This window comes from Microchirus variegatus (assembly GCF_963457635.1).
Source record: "Microchirus variegatus genome assembly, chromosome: 2".
Lineage (NCBI taxonomy): Eukaryota > Metazoa > Chordata > Actinopteri > Pleuronectiformes > Soleidae > Microchirus > Microchirus variegatus.
In genome coordinates, this window is record NC_139803.1 from 33,539,363 (window position 1) to 33,553,333 (window position 13,971).

Sequence of the window (13,971 nt, forward strand, 5' to 3'; positions counted from 1 at the left end):
TTACAACTTGGGACAGCGCTCAATGAGCACATCACACCGATTCTGTCTTGGCTCCATGTGCGTTACCGGAATTATTTTTTAATTATTATTTAATTATTGTATTTGTCTTTAAATGTCTTCATAATCTTGCCCCTCCCTATCTCTGTGATCTGCTCCAGCCCTGTGTTTCCTCACCGTCACTAACATCTGCAGATCAGCTCCTCCCCAAAATCGAGGCTGAAGCTTATAGGGTGGACCAGCTTTCTCTGTTTCAGCTTCTAAACTGTGGAAAGAGCTCCCACTCCACATCACTTCTTGTTTTTAAATCTTGTTTTCGCTTATTTTCCTTTTGAACTATTGTTTTTAAATGCTCCTTTTATGTGTGTCTTTTAGTCCTCATTAGCACTCTTATTGTTTTCACTGCGCTCTGGTCCACCCTGTGGTTTAAAGATGTGCTTTGGATTGGATTTGATTTGGATCAACTTAACAACTGAATGAGAGAATTGGCAGAAGTAAATGATACAAGAAAAACAAAACCCAAACGTTTAGTTTACCCAGCTTGAAAAACCCCAGTATACCTACTATTTTGAGTGTGAAAACATTAGATATTAAAGTATATTAGTAGGGCACGGAGATTGTATGTTCTTTCCTTCCACCATCCAAAAACAGGCAGATTTGGGGATTATGCAAATTAGACACTCTAAATTGACCTTTGTTGGTGGACATAGTGATGGACTGGCGACCTGTCCAGGGTGTACTCCGCCATTCGGCCTAAGTCAGCCAGGATCGGCCACCTCCCATCATGTGGAGGATAAAGCGGTAGATGAATGAATATTAGCAGCTGTTTACAGCGCTAAGAAGGCATCTGCAGTCCAAATGATTGTTTGGTTGTCATCCGTTTCCACATAATCAAAAAGACTTGAATCAAACAAGCTGAAGACAGCAGCAGACAGACACAGAACCTTGATCCCTGTCCCCATCTGTCCCTCACAACTACTTACATCTCCATCCACCCATCCCTCGACGGTGGTCTCTTTCGCTTTAGTCTCAACTTATAAAATTCCCTCATCTTCCAAAGGGACAAGGTTTCCAAACTCCAGCAGTGGCGTGAACTCAATGCAGAAGAAGATGTTTTTTTTTTGTATCTTTACAATAACTCATGTGATATAATGACACCGTGCTCTTCTAATGACAGAGTAATGTGGCAATTACATGACCCGTGTCCCCACCCGAGTGGAGTGTTTGTGATGTCATGGCGCCACAGCGCCGATATTTTTGTGTACATCTGCACCGAGCCCTGCCTGATAATAGCCCATTCTGAGAGACGGAGGAGATTTAACAACCTCTGGTTTGCTGTGATGCAACATAACATGAATACCGACTGTTGCCATGCACCGGGGAAAGAAATCTCAGTCACTGAGGCTGAGAAATCTTGTATTCTTTACTTTTTGCCAGCATCATATCTGACTTTTAAACGCAACCCCTCTCTGAAACGTCTTCTCGGAATACAAATACAGATATAAAGTGTCTGCTGGAGTTGAAGCAGATGTAGAGGCTCTGCTAAAGGGCTTTTTCCCACCCACCCCCCAAAACACAGCAAACTTAATTAAAACTATATTTAACAAGACATTTATTCTCATAGCCAGTCGTTAGAATCCTCAGAACAGCACAGTCTGCTACTGAGACATAATTGCTTCTCGTGAGCTTCCAATTCAAAATGAATGAAAAGTATGCTTGAGATGTGACTTGACCTTAGGGAAAGTCTTCAACCAATTTGGAATATTGGAAACAAGTGAAATTATCTGCAAATTAGCTTTTTTTTTAAAGATTGTTTTCATTCAGTCTGGGGGAAAAAAACTACATTTTCAAATGACAACTAATGACACACACACACACACTTGGCTGGTTGGTCAGTGATGGGTGACGATGTCATCGCGCCGGTGCATCACACCAGCGGCTGACCCGGTGTTGTCGCCTGCAGTGAGCACCTGGCTTCTTTCACCACGAGAGAACCAGCCATTACATGTCGGAAGAGTGTTTTCGAGCACACAATCATTATTACACACACACACACACACACACACACACACACACACACACACACACACACACACACACACACACACTCACTCCAACAGCTGGTATGGAACTCCAGCTGGACACAACAATAAAACTTGGAACATCACAGCGTATCGGATGGTACAGAAACCTGGTAAAATTGGAGCGAGCTCTTTCTCTGTCTGTCTGTCTGTCTCCCTCTCCGTCTCTGGTGCCAGCCTTGACGCCACAGCCTGACTGATGCTTTTTACTCTGTGTGGTCCAGACGTAAGTCATCCAGGCCTTTTGCTTCACTGTGTTTACTGGTGGGTTACCTCGCTCTCTCACACACACACACACACACACACATGCACACACACATGCGTCATCTCTTGCTCCACAGGACTGGTTCTGAGCTCCATCACTCCTAACAATTATCTTTTGGTGTTAGCTCACAGTCTGAGGCTGTTACAGACAAAGCACACGCTGGTTGGAGATTTGTTTACAAGAACTTGAGGGAATAAAGTGTGTGTGTGTGTGTGTGTGTGTATGAGAGAGAGCGATAATAAATGAGAAGTAAGAGCAGAAGATGAGCTCATAGTGCGCTCAAGTCAGCAACACTTAAAAAGGAAGGCTGTGTGTTTCTGCTACCGGATCATGTCTAGTGTCTCCACACACTCATCATTGTCTTACGTTCATTTGGAAAGCTAACACTAACCTTAACCATAACCAGTTAATGCCTAACCCTAACGTTAACCCAACTACAATTCAAATCTTAGCCCTAAACTTAACCCTTAGTGCTCACGCGACACAAATTTGTGCCGCAGGTGCACACTTGGTAAATTGCAGTGGGAATAAAACACAACTCCTTATATGGACATCCTGGGCGTGAGAAATTCGGGCTTTACAAAATGCATTTCTTTCTTTCTTCGGTGTTGTTGAGACAAAGTTACGGTTATTTTTTTGGTAGTGATATGTAAAGTAGTGCAGTATAAATGTGCAGAAGTCACAAAAATAGATAATTTTTCCTTCTTTTTGGTCATGAAAACGAGCCAAGTGAACTTTGAACTGTTTTGCAAATAGCACAAATTCAATCTGATACATTTTTAATATTTTTTGCTCAGGTGTGTTTATATAGTTGGTGAAATTTATATATATATATTTTTTTTTAAGTCACTCTATATTGCACATTCTTATCGATTCTGTATATACTGTATGCTTTAACATGGTGATGAAAAAAAAAGCAGCCTAAATGTTCTGTGTTCTAAGGGTTAACCAGTTTTTCCAGAAATGAGGTTCTGCCTTATAAGGATCAGATTTTGGTCCCCATGAGGACTACTGGTCCCGACAAGGTCAGTGATTAAGCCAGAAAAGGTCCTAAAGTATTAACAAAAACAAGCGCGTGCACACACACACACACACTGAGCCAGATGGACAGCAGTGCTAAGGCTTAGTTTAATGACAAAAGGACCCTCAATCTGGACACGGATTTATCACTCACTTTAAAGTCCATCTGCGAGAAGTTTGGACTGAAAACACAACTGCTCAGTTTCTCGGTATTCCTCGGCTTGTGTTGGAGTAACTTTATGAGAGGCCGTATAAGACAGTATTCATTCTGGCACTCTCACATACAGACATTCTCCTTTCACAGACATAGATTTTTTACTCTCATATTTGTATATTATAACTCACACATTCATATGTTTTACTCTCATATTTCTATATTTTAACATACATATTCATACATTTTTTTATCTAATGCACATGTTGTCATAATGTTAGTTATAGTAATATTTTAAATAATGTATGTATATAAGAAGAAAATGTATGCATGTCTGAAGAAAACATATGTCTGTGAGAGAAGAATATTTGTGTGTGTGACAGGAAGTATGGTAGAAACGGATGGCAGATCCTTTATCACGCTGTGATTGGCTGACCTCGAGACATGGACACAGGCTTTTACAGATCTTTGTATTCTATATTTTTAATTCATGGAGTTTCATATGTGCAAAGGCCTTCATAAAGGCCATAAAAAGTCCAAAAAAATATTATCAACATTTTTGATTATTAGCATACAGCATATCAGTGAATGGATAATCAACATTTGATTTGTTTTATATAAGGTAAATCAAGCAAAAGCAACATGATTCCTGTAACAACACATATAAACTAATAGCCATGGTCAAGCATATTGATCATTTTAACCTTTAATGACATCATTATACTTTACAGCTTACTGTTTTCACTATATGTTGCTTTTGCCATTGATTTATTACTTGTTCGAATTTTATTAGTTTCATTCCTCCTTAAGTGTTCCAGGTAGACATTTCTATGGTATAGGGTCTGACTGGCAAACAGGAAGTGGATGATTCCAATTAGATTTATCGAGAGGGGAGGGCGGAACTTCACTAAGCCAGGAGTATGTATGTATGTGAGAGTGAAAATATGTCTGGGAAAGGAGAATGCATATATGAGGGAGTGAGAATATATGTCTGTGAAAAGAGAATGTATGTATGTGAGAGTAAAAATATGTCTGTGAAAGGAGTATGTATGTATGTGAGAGTGAAAATATGTCTGTGAAAGGAGAATGTATGTATGTGAGAGTGAAAATACATGTTAGGAGAATGTATGTATGTGAGAGTGAATATACATGTTAGGAGAATGTATGTATGTGAGAGTGAAAATATGTCTGTGAAAGGAGAATGTATGGATGTGAGAGTGAAAATATATGTCTGTGAAAGGAGAATGTATGTATGTGAGAGTGAAAATATGTCTGTGAAAGGAGAATGTATGGATGTGAGAGTGAAAATATATGTCTGGGAAAGGAGAATGCATATATGAGGGAGTGAGAATATATGTCTGTGAAAAGAGAATGTATGTATGTGAGAGTAAAAATATGTCTGTGAAAGGAGTATGTATGTATGTGAGAGTGAAAATACATGTTAGGAGAATGTATGTATGTGAGAGTGAATATACATGTTAGGAGAATGTATGTATGTGAGAGTGAAAACACATTGTTGGGAGAATGTATGTATGTGAGAGTAAAAATATGTCTGTGAAAGGAGAATGTATGTATGTGAGAGTGAAAATATGTCTGTGAAAGGAGAATGTATGTATGTGAGAGTGAAAATATATGTCTGTGAAAGGAGAATGTATGTATGTGGGAGTGAAAATATATGTCTGTGAAAGGAGAATGTATGTATGTGAGAGTGAAAATATATGTCTGGGAAAGGAGAATGCATATATGAGGGAGTGAAAATATATGTCTGTGAAAGGAGAATGTATGCATGTGAGAGTGCCGGAATGAATAATGTCTTGTACGGCCCCTCATAAAACCTAGCTATTCTCTCTCTCTCACACACACACACGATGGGATGCTGGGTCCCACACTTCTCCTGCATCTGTAAGAAACCTGAATGATGTTTAAACATGTGCTATTGCAGGGGAAAAGAAGAGGAGTCTCAACGCGGTGCAGCAATCTTGAAAACATGCATCCATGAGCTTTTATTTCCTGGGTTTGGCCATGTCCAGGGGCCTGGCAGTCCATGGGGTGGGGTGGGGAGGGGTGGGGGGGCAAGCTGCAAGGCAGATAGACAAGAAGAGTGACAGCACAGAGATAGACTAGCTACCTATTTATAGCCCGGGCCATCTGCAGAGCTCCCTCTTGTCTTTGGTCATCCTGTTCACAAAGGCTTGGAGGCAGATTCCAGCAGCCCAGCGCCCAGCCGCTCCATTCACTATTCATTCCAGAGCCGGCAGCACCATATGGATCCGGCCCCACTGCTGGGCTCTGGCCGGCCTGTTTCTCCCTCTCTATCTCTCTCTTCAGATTGACATGGTAATGACGCCTGGGTGGCTTACAAAGCACTCTCCTTTCTTTTTTCCCCTCTTTCTCCCTGTGTCTTTTCCCCTCTTCTCTCTCAAAGACGCTGGGCTTGAGCATGACCGGACACCCCCTCCTCCTCCTCCTCCTGTTCTTTCCCTACTTTCCCTCTGCCTCCTCCTCTTGCATTTCGCCCCTTCTGTCTTTCTTTACAAGCAGCCCCAGCCTCTCTGTTCTCCTCCCTTTACCCACTCTAAGTCATTCAAACGATCTCATTTCATTCCCTGACACCTGTGAAGAGCTAATGTGACCTTAAGCGGCCCGAGATGTTCTGTTGGCAGTCGTACCTCACACACACACACAAACTTCTCTAACTCCCAACACCAACACGGTGATGTTCTGAAGCAGAAACTTAGCCAAAATGTGATTTTTTTTCCCCCCATTTTTTTTTTTATGAAATCATCAGTGTGACATGTCAGCAGCACACTGATTGGAGACCACATCCTCTTTTTTCTCAGCTCACATCCCCTTTCCAGCCAAAGCGGAAATGGAATCAGAGAAGGGGATTCCACATGAGAAAACTGTTCATGTGAGGGAAGTAAGAGGACAGTGAAACCGAACCCCTTCTGTCCCACTTCGCCATCCCATGCCTCAGTCAGTAGAGGCTACAATTGAAAAGGGTGTGTAAAGGCCCTGGTATACTTCGGATGCTGGTATACTCGCATGTCAGAGTCCTGTCATATCCCACTCCACCATCAGGTGGCGGTACAAGTCTGGACACAGGGAATAGGACGCATCCCTACCAAAGAAGAAGAGAACGATGCTACAGCTCCCTCGGACTCGTCTGGTTTACAGTTAAAAATTCCGTCAGGCAGGTTTCAAAGGTCGCCAGGTCGAGGCTCAGATGACTTATCCTTGGCGCCTACTTCTGTTGTCGAAATGTTTTTTATGCTTGCTGAGCGGAGCGTAATACTCCACCTACTGGTGGGGCGGGAAGTTCAGTCAACGCGCACCCAATGCACTCTTTCCAAAATCTGGGCCTTTGCAAATGTCATTTTCAGGTGACGAGGGATGTTTTATTGTATATGTATGTAAGCATGTCCCACAAATTCATAAAGTCGTAATTGTTTCGTTCACTTTAATTTTAGTCACATGCCCTCTGAGCTTTTGCCATGGAGTCCAAAAAAAAAGAATCTGTCAATTACTTGATTAATCGTTTGGTCCATAAAATGCCAGAAAACGTTGATCAGTCATTGTCAAACCTGGAAATGACGATGTTCTCGAACGTCGTGTTTTGTCCACAAACCAAAGTGATTCAGTTTGAATGATTTCTTTGTTATGTGGAGCAAAGAAACATAGAAAATATTCACATTTAAGAAGCTAAAACAACCAGAAATCTTGTTTTAATCATGAAAAAAGCTTCAAACGATTCATTGTTTCACCTCTAGTCCAAATCCAAAAACGTTGACCAAACGGGTTGCGTTCTATGAACTGGAGTTAGGTAAAAAGATAAAAAAAACTTTGCCAAAGAACAAAATCAGCCCATGACGACGCTCACATACGCAGCAAACCCTGCAGTGCCGCGAGGTTGACCTGCTAATTGCAGAGGGAGGGGGGGAAAATAACGGTGACTGTGTTTATTTGCTGTGGCAAATATTTTTAGAAGATAGATAAGGTTAAAAGCGCAATAACAGTCGGAGGTATCATTCCTCAGCTGTAGTGTGTCAGTCACCTAGGGATCTGTGGAGCCTGAGGCCAAAGCCAGCCTAGTTAACCATGTACGCTGTGCTGAGCCTAACCTAATTAGGTGCCATCCCAATGTCAACACTGCTGTGTTTAGAGCCTGATAAAAGACAGGCCTTTTCTTCCACTGTTCACACTGTGAACGGGGCTACAAAGGAGCCTGGTTAGAGAGACCCAACCATCTGTGTGTGTGTGTGTGTGTTTGTATGTGTGCATGAAATGCACGCATGCTGTCACTTTGCTGTCAGCTTTTACACAGTGTGAAATGGAGGAAATAATAATAATAAAAAAAATCAATGAGCAGGTTCCACGTCCAAGCCCTTTGTCCGGACACGAAACTGGCACCGAATGTTAAAAAATCTAATTTATATTGGTTCGTGTGAAAAAGGAAATAATTGTATTATTGGTTTGACTCAAATCAGAATCATTTATAATACACATTAGCCTGACAAAATTGTACTAAATCAAATGTCTTGATCAGTATCGATCCATGATTTTCACTGGATTATCTGGATATCGGATATATATTGCATGCTTCACTCTGCACGGCAGACGGCAAAAATAGAGATAAATATCAGCAAAAGCATTTTAGCTAAGTCATGTTTGGGCTGCTTATTTCTTCTTTTTGGGGAGAACAATATTTGTTACACAGTTGGAGGATTGTGTCTTTGACATGACTCAGCACAAATGTGTTAACAGCTTCATACGTTCTCAAACTCACGGTCCACAGGCCACATATGGCCTCACAATCGATTTCATGCAGTTATTTTTGTATGTTTTTGTTTATTAAGAGATTAATTTTTGTGAATTATTTATCGCTCCATATCAATCTTACTTATCTTATCTCTTTTCTCAAATAGTTGGCCTTTTTTTCCCCCCCAAATGACTGGCCCCCGACTGACCAAACTACACGTTCAGTGGCCCCCAGGTCATTTGAGTCCGACAGCCCTGGTCTAAAAATAACAGTATTAAACAACTTTGTGATATCAGACACAAAAAAGTGGCAAAGCCCCATTCCTAATCAAATGAACACACCCAGATAATGCGACTGGGAATTGAATAACACGTATAAAACAAAGTCACAGCAGTTTCATACAGCCGTGCTGTGATGACCACGTTGAGGAGGTATTGCAATTGAAAACCAACCAAACCACGTAGAGTCGATCCGTGCCGAGCTGAGGCGGCGCTACGTAGCGGAAAAGCACCGTAATACTAACATGCGAAAGGTTGTATATCGTCACCTGCTGTAACGGCGGCGATAAATTGATTTCTCGCAGGTGTTTGTGTATCGGGACGAGTCAAATTAAAACGGCTACAGCCGCAGCTCGGTTTAACCGTGCATGGAAACGACAACAGAATCACTCACATAGAGTAAATCATGTACTTCTTACATACATCGACATGCAGTGGTGTCTCTTTCAGCCTTAATTTCATGCCACGTGCCTTTTGTGAGTACGCGTGTGCGCCAATTTCACACCTAAGCGTTTCATACGGGATACGTCACATCTCCGGCGTCATTAAAAGCAGGGAATTTTTTATTTTTTATTTTTTTGCACAGAAATCCCAATTAGGGTCGATCAAAAAATGGCTCCTCAAGCACATACACACACACACGTGCCTTTATAACGTGTCGTCAATCCATCCGCTAATTCCATTTATACGCATAAAACACTCTCACAAATAGATTACCTGCTACATACGATCCCCTCTTTCACTGTGAAATTGTGGCATGGAGCCACATCCTCCCACTGCTTCTTAGTCCATTAAAATACAGATGAGAGCATTTTACAGCCCGGGCCAACAGCAACGCCTCCCAGCTAATCCACCAACAAACACAAACATCAGATGAATTATCTGTAATGGAGAGGACTCTGTTCTGGCACGGCTGACGGAGAAATGAAACAAAACATGAGTTTATTTTGGTAAATATTTGGATTTCGTTTTGATTCTGCTTTTCATGTACGTAATTAGCTGGCAAATATAGAGCTGTATAGAAATCCCTGCTTTTTCATCAAGAGGGTGTTGGGGTGTGTGTGTGTGTGTGTGTTTTCCTCCTGTGTGCTTGTAGCACTTCCTTTTCAGAAGTGCTTCATGTTTGTTTTTCTCTCTGAAAACTAGATATGAGAGAAAAGTTTCTTTTTTTGCATGCGGCATCTGAGGAGTTCGCCGCACCTTTCGGGGAGGAGAAATCTTTCCATCCATCCGTCCATCTATCCATGGGCAGCAGCACACTTGACAGTTTCATTGGCTCAGGAGCCAAACAAACAATGCTGCTCTGACAAGCGAATCTCTCCCTTGTCAGAATCTCATCTACTTAGAGCACTATTTATTCAGTACACATCCTTTTAATGCCGAGTCTTGGCAACGGTGCATGAAATCCAGCACCTTAATTCCATTAGCTTGTTACTCCAATAAGTCACAATAATCTAAAGCTAACTGCAACACATACACAGAAGCCTGGAAATACACGGGCCACGGCTGCTCCCTCTGGGGCATTTTTAATAACACTAACAGCCTTTAAAGGTTGATTTATTCCGCCGATATCAAAGTAAATGACCACATTAACCTGTGCTGGCTGCGACTAAATATAGTGCAGCTCATCAAAGAGAGGAAGCAAAAAAAAAAAAACAACAACTGGTGGCAATATGAAGCACAGCAGGTTTTGGGGGATTCAAAATAATTACATCACAAAGACTGAAAAGGTGCCACAGTGAAGGAAAAGTTGTTATTCAGACGCTTTCTCTCTCCCACTGCTGCTTGGTTTCCCACCACTCTGAATGAACTGCCTTATGCTCGATCATAGTCCACACACAGGGCTGAAGCCATTGTTGATAAGAGACTGAAGCTTCTCTTCAAATGGGGCTTAGCAAATGTCATTCAAAGCCTCTGCTCTTCATTTCAAAAGTGACTCAGCTTTTGTTAGTCAAAGGATGAGGAGGGTCCTTTAAGACCCAGATGCCCTTGGTGGGAACGAAACAGATAAACCCGAGTAAAAGTGAGAGAGAGGCAGAAAAGAAAGTGAAGACGGAATAACAGACAAGAGGCGAAGAGAGCAAAGGTGCTGCAGGACAGATAATCTGAGAGGAAAGAGAAAGAGAAAGTAATAGGGATATTAAGAGCATGCCAGAAGAGGAAAGCATGAGAAAGTCTGTGCTGCTCGGTCTGATCCTGCGTGAGCCGATGAGATGGGTGACGGGTGAGGAGGGGTGAGAGATAAGAGCCAAAGAGGATTAGGGCCGTGAGAACCTTTGTTGTTGTGATCGGGGAAAATCGCAGGCTCTCCACGATCCACCTGACCACTTGAGTGTGCTTACGGCAGCAGTTCTGCATGAGAGGGAAGACGAGACGCCGTCAGAGGCGCTTTAAAAAACACACGAGCTGCACTGATGTTTAAAAAACTGTAGCTCAACAAGTATCTGTTACAATCAAACCACCAGCTCCACCGCGACGTCCTCTGTGTTTCTCAGCATTCCTGCACTGCACACAGGAAGGAGGCAACAGCAGCTCGGACTAAGGCCACGTCATGAAAAGATCTTTTTCTTTGCCGTTTTCAAAAACATATGCAGGAATCCTGAAGTTTTTCCTTTTTGAAGACTTTTTCAAAACTTTCTCAAAAGATACGATACGATATACCTTCATTGTCCCACAATAATACTGTTAATTTCCCCATTGTGGGACAATAAAGGTATATCGTATCGTAAATACGACCTATTCAGGAAGACATATTTCACTTACAAAACAGGTTTAGTCAATTAAATCTATAAAGCCCAGCCAATATATAAAAAAGACTCCTGGCTTCAGCCATTGCTGAAATTCAGGGATCTCCAACTCCAGGAGTCCGCAAACTAATTTCCCCATGTCTGACGATTTTGGAGTCTATTTTTGTGCGCCATTGTTTTTAACAAAATAAATACTTTCATGCTTAGTTTCTTGCAGTCAAACTCTATGGACAAATTGAATACCTTCATGAAATCATGATTAAGACTTTTTAATACTTTTTAAGACCCTGCGGATACCCTGAAATGAAATTAAGGCGAGCCAAAGCAAAGAAAGGGAAATAAGAAGAGCTGTGGGAATATGACGTCATCATTTTCCTATAGTAGGGTATTCTCTTGAGATTTTCCAAAAAATACAGTGTCTAGTTCCCTATCATGCAGTTTAAAACTGAGGTTAAAAAAAAAGAAGAAAGGATGACCTGCAAAAATCTACATAATCCTCCCTCTGTGGCTGCACCATGGCAACATTTACCATCCCATTCTTGTGCTTTTACAATAAAGTATTGTGACAAAAAAAATAAAAAAAATCAACCAGCTGTGGGAACCAGAGCAGTAAAACTGTGCGTATATGAACACAAAGTATAACAAAGTGAAAGCACGCTTATTACTGAGAAACGAGCTTTTAACCTTTGTATTTAACCAGTAAAACAATAAATCTTTATGCTTCTCGTTCAAAGTTTTCTTCCTTCCTGGAACATGGAGTGTTCATGTAGAAAATATAACCGCACTAAACAACAAAAATCTGTCCTTTACAAACAGTATATGGTATTTTTCCGGTCATATAAATTCCATTTAAGTGAAATAATGAATGGGGAGTGTATTATCTTTCTCTCACTCACATCATGTGATCTGGTTTTGAGGATCTGGACTTGACAGATCGTGAAAAGCAGCGTAGAACAGGATAGATGCACATGTTTTTCTATTAATTTGACATTCAGACATTCACAAAATGATCTGGAAATGTTGTCTTAGAACAATCTAAAAACACTCACACTAAAAGAACTAACACGGTGAGTTTAGCGCTCTCTCTTCCCTCTGCGCTGTATGAATAGATGAAGATTGAGTAAGAGTGAGGCGACTGTGGTCAAAGGGCGTCGGGTTGTAAGGAAGTGAGCTCGGCTGCAGGAGGAGATACAGCAGGAGGAAGCAAGTTCTGCTGAGGAGAAAAATATTAAAGATGGAACCTAAACGTAGTCACAGTTCCTGATGCGGAGGTGGTTGAAGCAGCTCGTTTTATACTACTGCACTCGCGATAAATGACGTTCTTATTAATCCTTATACCAAGTATCTGTAGGGTGGAGCTTTTGCTTCGTTTTGTTGTCCATATCTGGAACTTTAAAGTCTTTCCATTTAAAAAAAGTTGGTGGTTTTTGGTGATTTTTGGTGACATTATTTGTATGTGTTGTGTTATATGACCAAAGTTGTGGGATACGATTAATCCTGATCATTCAGGATCGAAACTGTACGATCATTTGTACAGAAAGTACCAAATAAAGTATTGGCTTAAAGCTTCAGTGTGGAACTTATGATGATATTTGATGCTCTATTTGGTTTTCTGAAAAACAGAAACACGCAGTGCGTTTACATGCTCAGTTTAAACGCGCTAAGGCCGCTTGACTTAAAGTCCTCACATTAGAAAATATTGGGAACCATAATGGTATTCCCTGTTTCATAAAAATCAAACAAACATTCATAAATAAAGTACAAAAGGTCAGGGACTTGTGGAAGAGTGAAAGTTCCCTGAAATGAAAAGTCAGACGTGTCTGTGTTTGACAACCTCTGTTTTCCAGAAACTAAACACGAACACGGTCACCACAGAATCCAAGAAGTCTCAGACCAGGGTGGTATCAGAAGCTACTTTCACGTCTCATAAATGTTCTCAATTCCCCTTGGAATAGAGGAACCTGAGAAACTTGCACCCTGGGATGATGCATCAAAAACACCACGTTCATCACGTTTCCTTGCTGAAGCTCCACGACAAACCACAACCAACGCCAAACCTTTTTTACGAGTTTACTGCACACGTCACGACGCCTCATCTCTTATTGTCCTGCAGCATTGCAAAAAAAAAAAGAAAAAATGTGTTGAATGACCACACAGTCACACACTCGCTGTGTGAAAGTGGAGATATGCAGAGCTCTGATTACTGAGGTACAGACGGCTCGCTGCAGTGACAGCTGTGCCGCAGTGATAGGTGGGCGACACAGCAATCTTAACGTGTGATTGGATGCCAATGGGCAATATTGCCCAAAAAGTTTGACTGCGGCCAACTTTTCCACACTGCCAACTGGTTGGTGGTTGTCACGCTGGCCAAAAGATCTGAGTGGTTCAAACTCAACTAACAGAAAAATATGTGGATTTCTTTTTTTCTAACAACTTTGAATGTTGAGTTTCATCGTGTGCTCACACTGTAGATGAAGGTTATAGTACAGTGTATATATACACTACCGTTCAAAAGTTTGGGGTCACTTAGAAATGTCCTTATATTTGAAGGAAAATCACTTTTTTTCAATGAATATAACATTAAATGAATCAGAAATACACTCTATACATTGTTAATGTGGTAAACGACTATTCTAGCTGCAAAAGTCTGGTTTTTAATGGAATATGTAC